Source organism: Castanea sativa, chromosome 8, assembly GCF_040712315.1.
Source record: "Castanea sativa cultivar Marrone di Chiusa Pesio chromosome 8, ASM4071231v1".
NCBI lineage: Eukaryota > Viridiplantae > Streptophyta > Magnoliopsida > Fagales > Fagaceae > Castanea > Castanea sativa.
In genome coordinates, this window is record NC_134020.1 from 32,715,366 (window position 1) to 32,725,861 (window position 10,496).

The following is a 10,496-nucleotide window of genomic DNA, read 5'->3' on the forward strand; positions in this document are numbered from 1 at the left end:
CCAATTCCTCCTCGAACCAACCCGGCATTTTTGTCGGATTAGCTCTAATCTGTGCGATCACCTCTTCCAGAATTACCACAATTCTGTTCCGATACCACATGGCCCAACCGGATTGAGGAATTAGGTTCACTCCCGAGAAAAACCCTTCCATTCTCGAGCTCATCACTCCCTACACCCTCACTTTTTCCTCCCAAGCTTGATGATACGAAGTGCTTTTGAACTTTGGAACCGTTAGGGTGTGTTTGGTTGGAGTGAAAATAAGGAATATGGAAAATAGAGCGAGAAAAATAAGATGAAAAATGACATTTTTTACTGTTTGGTTGAGAAGGGGAGGGGGAGAGAAAAGTGGTGGGGCCTACAAGTTTTTTCTCTTCTCCCTTCAAAATATCATATCTCCAAGTTGGAGAGAAAATTGGAGTGAAAGGTAAGAAATTTTATTTGACAAAACTGCCCTACTTTTCTGAGTTTTTTTTTCCATGGTAATGCTGGGTTTTTTTTTTTTTCCTCTTTTGAATTTTTCACGTTGGTTTTTCTTTGCGCCTTGTTTTATCTTTTGTTTGGTCAAGTGGTGGGTTCTATTTTTATATCTTTTTTTCTTAATTTTTAATTTAATTATTTTTTAAGAAAACATTTTTAGATAATTTTTTATACTATTTTTTTTAAAATTTTCACTTTTATTTATACACAATTTTTTTAAAAAAGTGTAATGTATTACTTTCTATTTTAATTAAGAAAAACATGAGGATAGATTTATTAAAATCTTATTTTCAACTAAACTAAAAAAAATTTCTTCTCTTTATTTTTTTACTCTCTTAATCAAACACAATAAAAAAAAATTAAAATTTTTTTCACCATCTCTATTTTTTACTCTTCATTTTTTCATCCCCATATAAACAGACCTTTACAGTACTCTTAAGTGGAGTTTGGATAGCGCGTCTACGTTTTGTGCTGCGTTTTCAGTTTTTTTTTTTTTTTTTTTTTTTTTCCCCAGCCGCAGTTGTTGACCAAGTCTTCCGTGAACAGTGCACTCGTGCACTGTTTACGGACCCATAAATTTTATTTTTTAACAACTTTTTTATTAAAAATAGGTCCCGCAGTACTATTCATACATTTTAAAATTATTTTGCTACAATATTTTCAATTTTTAATTTTCAATAATAAATTCTATCCAAACAGACCCTTGATGCTCAGATTTTTATTACTTTTGAGTTTATTTTTCTGATGGGTCTTGTAATTAATCCCATCCGTCCCTATATAAGTCTGAATTTTTCCACTGCAACACGGCATGCTCACTGCTCAAGGCGTCCTGGCAGACTTCCATTTCATTCTCGTCTGCCGCGCTAGCTGTCCTCTGCAGATTTTGCGCTGCCATAGCACCCAAATTACCCATAACCGAGTCAGCCAAGCCCCCCAGAGTCATCATCTGTAATCTTTACCACTTCTCGAGGTTGAAAAACAAAGTTTAGAGGGGACACGTGCAAGCTAAGGGCCTGACTAGCTCCTTGGCTCTTAACACTGCAACTCCATTAAATGGCAAAAAAAATCCATTAAATACCCACTTTGACCAAATATGTTTTGGGCTGTTTCTTCTCTCCTTCACTTTCTCTCTCTATTAATAACTCTGTTATCTTTTATTTTCCTCTCTCCTTAAGCTTCTATCTCAAAACTTTTGGATGTGCAATTGCTTCTTCTCATTTTTGTTGAAGCCTCGCACTGCCGATTCTTTACCCCACTCTCTCTTTCTCTCTGCAAACACACTTGTAACCGTATCAGTGATACCACTGTCATTTTCTTTACAAGCTGGGTTGAGAGTGGTTTTGATGGTTGCGCCACCGATTTCCGGTTTTTGATGCATATTTTTTAAATTTCCGATTTTCGAAGAGAACCGGGCAAGATTGAGATACGGTTTCCGGTTTTTAAAACCATGGAACCACTACCCGCTAGGTACCCCATAGGTGATTCTGTAGCCATGGCCTCTCACTTTCTCTATGGCATCCCATTTCCCTAAACTTCTACTTTTACACACCCCAACCATGGCTGCACGCTTTGCAGTGACTGCCTAATCCCGGGAGGGCTTGTTTTCGACTATGTCATGGGGGTCTGGGACCCACCCGATAACAGCAATCTCGGTATGATGTGTAGTGCGCGGGTTACCGGCCGGTGCACTGTACAGAGATTACTTCTCTTGGAATGGAAGGATTTGGAAAGACTATCATTTCTGGTAAGAAATCAATAAAGTGAAGTTTGTTTAGATTTTAAAAAAAAAAAAGAGAATAAAAAAAAATCTAGAAAACATTGAAAAAAAGAATTTTTTTAAGAATAGTTTATTAACATTTATTTATGGTTGTAGTTTCAGAAATGAGACAATTATAGCGACAAGACTAGACTATTACTGTGTGATTGAAAGGTTGAGATTGAATTGCTAATCTCAATAGATTTCTTTGATTCTCTTAAAAAAAATCTTAAAAGAGTACACTCTGGGGGCGATTTTTTTTTTTATATTTATAAAATGCTATTTTTTCAGATCAGTTAATATATGCGTTTAAGGGTATACACTAACAAATTTGTTTTTAAAAAAAAAAAAAAAATTTATTTGGAGTCGAAAAAGTTGTCAAATATTTTTTCAGTAGTACATTATTTTTAAGTTTATTTTAATGTCTCTGTAATCTTGAAATAGGATATTTGATGTAGAATATATTGGAAAATGTTGTAGTCAAATAAAAATAAATAAAAAATAGGTTTTAGCATGTCAAAATAGCATTTTGTATAGCACAGATAATGCTAGTTTTCTACAAAAATTAGGAGTATATCATGGACTCTTGCACTCTCTCAACGAACTTTCTCCATGGAAAATATTTTTAATTTGGCCACAAATTAACAGAGAATTATGTGTAGTAATGAGCAAGGTTTTGAATCCTGTACGATCCAAGTCAGTAAAAAGGGAACCATTCATCAAGATGGTTCTCTAATCTCAAACTGGTCTATGCACAAAAAGTAGTGAACAGTGAGAGCACAAAAAGTAGTGAACAGTGAGAACCGAAGTTGAACTACCTGAGTTTAAAAACCGTGGGCGATTTCTGCAATTTAGTTCAAAGCTTAAAAAAAAGTACCTACCGTAATAACAAGTACCGGCCAAAATGGCCAAATATCACTGTTGGTTAAAATTAAAGTTTTTATCACCGTTTGAGAAATCTTTAGCAATTTATCATATTTTTAAAACTCAAGTTTCAAAAATTTGAATTCCATACAAAATGCTGCTGACGTAGATTATTTTAATTAAAAATCATCCTGGACTCTTTGGCTAGTTAATTTTATGCTGTTCCCTTAAAAAAAAAAAAAAAATTCTTGGGAACTTTTGAGGGTGTTTGGGATCCACTTAAATTTTTCACTTTTTTATTTTTTTACTGCAGGGGACAAGTGTGCAGTGCGTGTACTGTACACATATTATTTATATACTTTTTTATCAATTTTTTATTAAAAATAAGTTCAGCATTATTATTTACACATTTAAAATTATTTTGCTACACTCATTTTCAATTTTCAACAATAAATTCTATTTAAACAAACTATTTATCTACCACTCAAAAACTTTCCCATTACTCTTTTAGGGCAAGTCTCATGAAAATTTTTACCAAGAAAAGTCTCATGGAAAATGAATGATTCAGTGAAGTATTCTGAACATGCGTAAAGATGGTATCTTTGGGCAAACAGTTCCCCAAATCCAATGGCATGAAAACAAAAAAAAATCCGGATTTATGTCACCGAAAACGAGGCCACCGACTCTTCAAGTAGTGAAGATGAAGAAACGCCAATTGTTAGCAATAATGCGTTTTGAAGAATGAACAAGTAAAAATGATTTTGTTCATGAGTGCACTAATATTAACGTCTTTGATGTGGTGAGATATAAATTATTTTATAAAAGTTTTTACTGCTGATATAAATAGAAAAGTAATATTAATAATAGGTTTAAAGTAAAATTACATCAAATTTTCAGCGCTTGTTAAATATTAAATATTACAAAATAAATTTTTTAGAAGTTGGATGCCAAAATTTTTAAACATCCTCGCGAGAATGCACTAACGAACACAAAGGGAAACAAGGTCCTATTTGTTGAAGCTGAAAAGGACTTTGTAGACTTCCTTTTTAACTTTCTTTTTCTGCGAGTAAGAACTGTAATTCACCTATTGACCAGGAATAGTGTGTTGGGTTCCAAGGCAATTTGTTTGTGAGCATTTAAACTCTTAGAGCAACCCCAGATTAACTAAAATTTTGTAAAATAAAAAAGTATAATTTTTACATATTTTATGTAACAAATCACCCACATTAATGGGTGTATAAATGGGCAAATATAAGAAATCTTTTAAATAAGCTATAGTATTCGTGTATATTTACACGGGACTGTAGTCTAGTTATTCAATTTTTTAATATTATTTGTACAGTGTAAAAATTATTTTTGCTCTTTTTTTTCTCTCTCCTCTCACTGAGCAACGCCACGCCGCTCACAAGTCTTAGCTCTTTTCTTTTCCGCCTTTCATTCTTGAGCTATTCCTTTCATCTTCTCTCTTTTTTTGCTTCTTATTTTTGTTCATTCTCATCACCACGGGAAGCAAAATGTGATCGGTTTGGGGGGGTTTTGCAGCCACACTCATCTTCTTTATTGACAGAATTTGGGGCTAATTTCTCTACGAAGGTATGAGTTTTTCTCATTAAGATTTTAGGGTTTTTTGGGAGTTTCTCTAAACTAATTATTTTTAGGGTTTCTTAGGAGTTTCTTGTTTTAGATTTTTTTGGTTTGGGTTTTTTTTTTAGGGATTTCTCGGAGCACATCCTGTTTTTGGACTGATTGAATAGAGAGAGATATTTTAGTGGAAATGGGTTTTTGGACTGATTGAACAGAGAGAGAGAGAGATATTCCAATGGAAATGGGTTCTTGGGTTCTTGGATTGACCCATGACTGAACTCTTTTAAAGACCGTAGCTTTATATTAAGTTTCCTTTTTCTTTTCTTTTTTGGCCTCTATGTATTTGTTTATAAATATTTTATATTAAGTTTCCTTTTTCTTTTCTTTTTTGGCCTCTATGTATTTGTTTATAAATATTCGTGTTCATCACTCCGCAGCTTCGTTTGTGAGTTTGGCATTGTATTATCAACATAACATTATGCATGAATGCCATATATTTGTAGTTGCACTTGTGTTTTTTTCTTACTTTTAAGCCAATGTGTCAACTGTGGTCTATAAGTAGTGAGTGGAATTTGATAATTGGAATTGGTTTTATATCTGGGTTTTGAGTGACTGTTAGAGCTCGTGTTGGGCATTTGATGTTTATTTGATAAATTTATGCACTTGGAAAATACCAATTGGTTTTCGGACTGTTTCTCCCCTATTTTCGGACCGATTGCAGTGTGGGGGTGGCGTTGGGTATGTGTCATCGTTGTGGAATAGTGTGGTGGTGGTGGTGGTTTGAGGTTCCATACTCTAAGAGCTTTTCTGCTTGCCTTGACTGAAAACTTGGAATAAAATTTAATAGTAGCAATTTGTATAAAAACACTTAACATTTTTCATTATTTACGTATTCTAATATGTTAATATCCTCTGCAGCAATCCATAATTCTTCCAGAGGTTTATATATTTCTTTGGTTGTAAAGGCTTTAAGGCATTACATGTCCAATCTGACTAATTTTTTTATTAAAAAAAAAAACTATAATTTCCCTAGTTCCACCAGCATCTATGAGTATGTCTTTAGTGACACCATTCATCTAGCATAATAAAATATTCTAGTCTGCAATTAAATTTTATCTTAAATGAAAGTAGGGTTTTAGAAAATACATAGAAAGTCCTCCCCAAACAATGAGCTTGGTTGTTTCACGCCTGAGGTATCTTCAATTGTATCATTATTCATGACTAATGGCTACAGAGTTCATGACACAAGTAGTGCAACCCCAATGCTGGGTTATCATAATGTATAGTGACAATTGGTCTCGACTCTCAAATCCTTAATTACCTCCTTTTTTTTGCACTGCTAGAAGTATGGTTCAAGTCAAATCATTTAAATAAAAAGGCCTACTTGGATGTTTTTAATTTATCATTAATAAGTAACTAATCTTCAATTTGACAAGTTAAACCAAGAGATGTAGCTGTTTTTGTCCTTATAGGTCAAGTGACATGATATAAATCTAAACTATATATATATATATATATATATATATATATATATATATATATATATAATATGTATGAGCATTGATTGAGCAATGAGTCATTTTGATATGCAATTGGGATGAGTCATTATAATTCTTCAAATTCAAAGGGAACCAGTAACTTATCAGCCTAAGGCTAAGATTATATGCTGGATAGTTAGCCCACGATGTGACAAATGCTGGCTGGATCTATTTGTTTTCTACGTCCTATCATGTGATCTTAAGTCTACTGTATCATGTGCCCACTGCGGGGTGGTGTAGTGGTTTTAGTGATAAAATGGTAAGGTAGTAGTAGTGCGTAAAGAAGTGGTTGAGTTGAGAAGGTTGAGTGGTGATTGTCAATTTTTTTCCGCTGCATTATCTAGCAGATAAATTTCAACTTCAATTTTGTTGCTTATTAGTGTTGCTTCTGAATTACTTTGGTGTTTGTTAGGTGATGGATTCACAAAATCCTTTACTCCTTGACATTTTACAAGACAATGAACAAGATTTTGAGTCTTTTGACAGTAGTATTTTGATGTCCACTTCACATTCTGACGTGAATGTTCATCAATCTCCAACTCAAGTTGAAATGGGACAATCTATACCATTGCAAAAAAATCAACTACTAAAAGAGGAGGTCAACAAGGAATCAACTTCACCGTAGATGAAGACGTTAAGCTAGTGTCAGCGTGGCTCAATGTTAGCTTAGATGCCGTGACATCAACAGACCAAAAGCACAACATTTTAGGAAAGAATTTGGTCCACTTTTCACAATGACAAAAAATTTAACCGCTCCAAGGATTCTTTAAATAGTCGGTGGACTATTATTCAAAAGGAGACCAACAAGTTTTGTGAATGCTTAGCCCAAATTGAGAACCGAAATCAAAGTGGTAAAACTGAGCATGACAAGGTATTTTGACTCAACATCTAATATGTATTGTACATCAATACACTTTTAGTTTTATGATTTTTATTATTTTCAATTTTTTATTTTTGTAGATTGAAGATGCAAAAGCTCTTTATCTAAATAATACGAAAAATGCATTTCAATTGGAACATTGTTGGAGAGTTTTGAGGAATGAAGCTAAGTGGTTGATTCTAAGAGAAAATTTGAACGTGCACAAAAGAAAGTCAGCCACACAATCTTTTCATACTTTTGCAAGCTCAATAAATCTAGATGAAGATAATAATGAGATGAACTTTGACGAAACCTTGGAGAGACCCGTAGGCAAGAAGGCCGAAAATGAGAAATTAAAGAAAAGAAAGAATTGTGATGACGTGGTCCTAATACTTTCCTCTCAGTTGGACGAAATCAAGGAAGAAAAGAGGAGAATGCATGAGGAGGAGAAGGAAAGTATGCGCATTGCATTAGAAGAACGAAGAGAGTTAATGCGCATTGCATCTAAAGAACGAAGAGAGTTTATTCGTATCAAGGAAGAGAAGAATGAAGTAGAAAAGAGGAAAATGGAAGATGAAATTATGATGAAAGATACAAGAACCATGGATCCTGAGCAACAAGAATATATTCGTCTATCGTTTGGAAATCTTGGATAGGTTAAAGTCAAAATTTTCATCACAATTTGGATATTATTATTGACAATATCTAATCAAGTAATTTTTTGTATAGTGCAAAGATACTAGCACATGGTTGACATAGATGATTTGATGTTAGACATCTCTTTTGTAGTATTTACTTGTGCAAGGAACATGATTATTCAATCTCTAATCATATTAGATATATTTTTGTAGTCTTCACTTGTGCAAGGAAACAGATGCAAGGTTGTAAATTTTGTATTGTGCACGGACAATAGCACTTGTTTAGTTTGTAAATTTTGTATTGTGCAAGGAAACAGATGCAATGTTATAGTTTTTGCATATCTGCATATCTGTTATAGTGTGTTTCTGCAGAAAAATAAATTTTCTGTACAGTGTTATTTTTCTGCAGAAACTGTTTTGTGTTTCGGCAGAAAAATTGTGTTTCTGCAGAAAAATAATTTTTCTTCATACTGTTATTTTTCTGCATAGTGTATTTCTGCAGAAAAATAATTTCTGTATAGTGTTATTTTTCTGCAGAAACTGTTTTGTGCTTCTGCAGAAAAATAATTTTTCTGTATAGTGTTATTTTTTTGCAGAAACTGTTTTGTGTTTCTGCAGAGAAATAATTTTTCTGCATAGTGTGTGCTTCTGCAGAAAAATAATTTTTTTGCATAGTGTTATTTTTCTGTAGAAACTGTTTTGTGTTTAGAAAAATAATTTTTCTGCATAGTGTTTCTGCAGAAACTGTTTTTCATTGTTATTTTACTGCAGACATTGTAATTTCTATTTTTTATCTCAAAAAAAAAAAGTTAGTAAATTTCAAATTCGCGACAATGAAGTTTAATAGTGCGACAATGAAGTTTAATATTATAATAAAAATTACAGTGTCCTTTTTGGAAACTTAGTAATATTAAACTTAGTAAGTTTCAAATTCCAATGAAGGTTCACATTAAACTTAGTAAATTTTAAAATCCTACGATTGGCCTTGTAGTTGCCATAGATGCTCGACGAGATCCGCTTGAAGTTGAGAATGAATTCCTCTATCTCTAATAGAATTATGACGTTCAATGAACTACATAAGGTTACAAGTGGGATTATGTGACACCGGTTCGGGTCCACTATCATCGATTTGATCATAATCATAGTCATTTGCTGCAAGGTAAGTATGTTGCTCATCTTCAATGATCATATTATGCAATATTATACATGCCATCATAATATCCTTAAGCGTTTCAAGGTGAAAAAAACGTGCAGGCCCGCGAACAATTGCAAATCGTGCTTAAAGTACTCCAAATGCACGTTCGACATCTTTCCTAGCCACCTCTTGTGCAGAAGCAAAATGTTGTTTTTTACGGTCTTGTGGTGCTGGAATTGTTTTGACAAATGTTGCCCATGATGGATATATACCCCATCTGCAAGATAGTACCCCATCGAATAGTCATTACCGTTTATCGAGTAATTAACCGGAGAAGCACGCCCTTCAGCAAGCTCAGAAAATACAGAAGACCGCTCTAGGACATTGATGTCATTGTGAGACCTCGGTAACCCAAAAAATGCATGCCATATCCAAATGTCATACGATGCCACGATTTCCAGAATTATTGTTGGATCACGTGTATGACCAATATATTGACCTTTCCACTTGGACAATTCTTCCATTTCCAATGCATGCAGTCGATGATTCCTAGCATTCCTAAAAATCCACGGTGTTGGCCAACCGCTAACAAAGTTGCAATGTCATTGTTGTTTGGTGACCTCAAGTACTCTTCAGAAAAGATTGAAACTACCGCTTTAATAAAATTTTTAAAGCTTTTTATTGCAGTGGTTTCTCCAATCCTCAAGTATTCATCCATGAAATCAGCCAACACTCCATAAGCAAGCATTCTGATTGCGGCGGTCATCTTTTGAAGGGAAGACAACCCGAGTGTGTTAGCTGCATTTCTTTTTTGAACAAAGTATGGTTCAATAGCTTCAACTCTTGAATGGATACGTAGAAAAAGAAAACGACTCATACGAAACCTCATTCGAAATACATTAGGAGGATACACTGGTGTTTCGGCAAAATAATCATGGAAAAGCCTGTCATGACCTTGCAAAGGATTACGCCAGATAAACTTGCAAAATTGAATCGAACGACGACGTGATGTTGATGCTCCTTCATTGTTTAATTCTTCTATGGCAATAGCTAGAGTAAGTTCTAACTCATCATCATCAGAAGATGAGTCAAATGAAGGCTCATCATTTGGAAAAATAAAATCAATGTCATAATGGAAATCCATTAGGAGAGAACAAAAACCGAATGGAAGAGATAATTTTGTAGAAGTGGATGAAAATTAAAGAGAAAATGGTCATATTTATAGAGCAAAAATGTGACCTTTAGTTTTGAATTTACCATTGGGTTTAAAGTTAAAAAAATATGACCTTTAGATTTGAATTTACCATTGGGTTTAAAGTTAGGTTTGAATTTACCGTTTGAATTTCAAAATTATGACTAGTGGATATAACAAGAAAAATTATGACTGTTGGGTAAAAAAAAAAAAAAAAAAAAAGACCATTGGTCGGAGACATCGATTTAGCAGCATTGGTTTGGTCACCGATTCTAGCAATACGGCGGTCAGAGACATCGATTCGGCAATGGTCGTCGAAGCCACTATTATGACAATCGGCTCACCGGTGATGGCGGTACAATGGTCGGAGACACTAGTCCGGTGGGCGGTCACCAAAGCCACTATTTTGGTAGTTTGGCATCAGCGGCATTTGTCGAAGCCACTATTTTAACA

The 10,496-nt window shown here is 34.0% G+C and overlaps 1 pseudogene; it reads right to left on the bottom strand.

Moving 5' to 3' along the window:
- Positions 1-8,788: 8,788 nt before the first annotated feature.
- On the bottom strand, positions 8,789-9,995 carry LOC142606217 (uncharacterized; annotated as a pseudogene).
- Between the last annotated feature and the right edge of the window lie 501 nt (positions 9,996-10,496).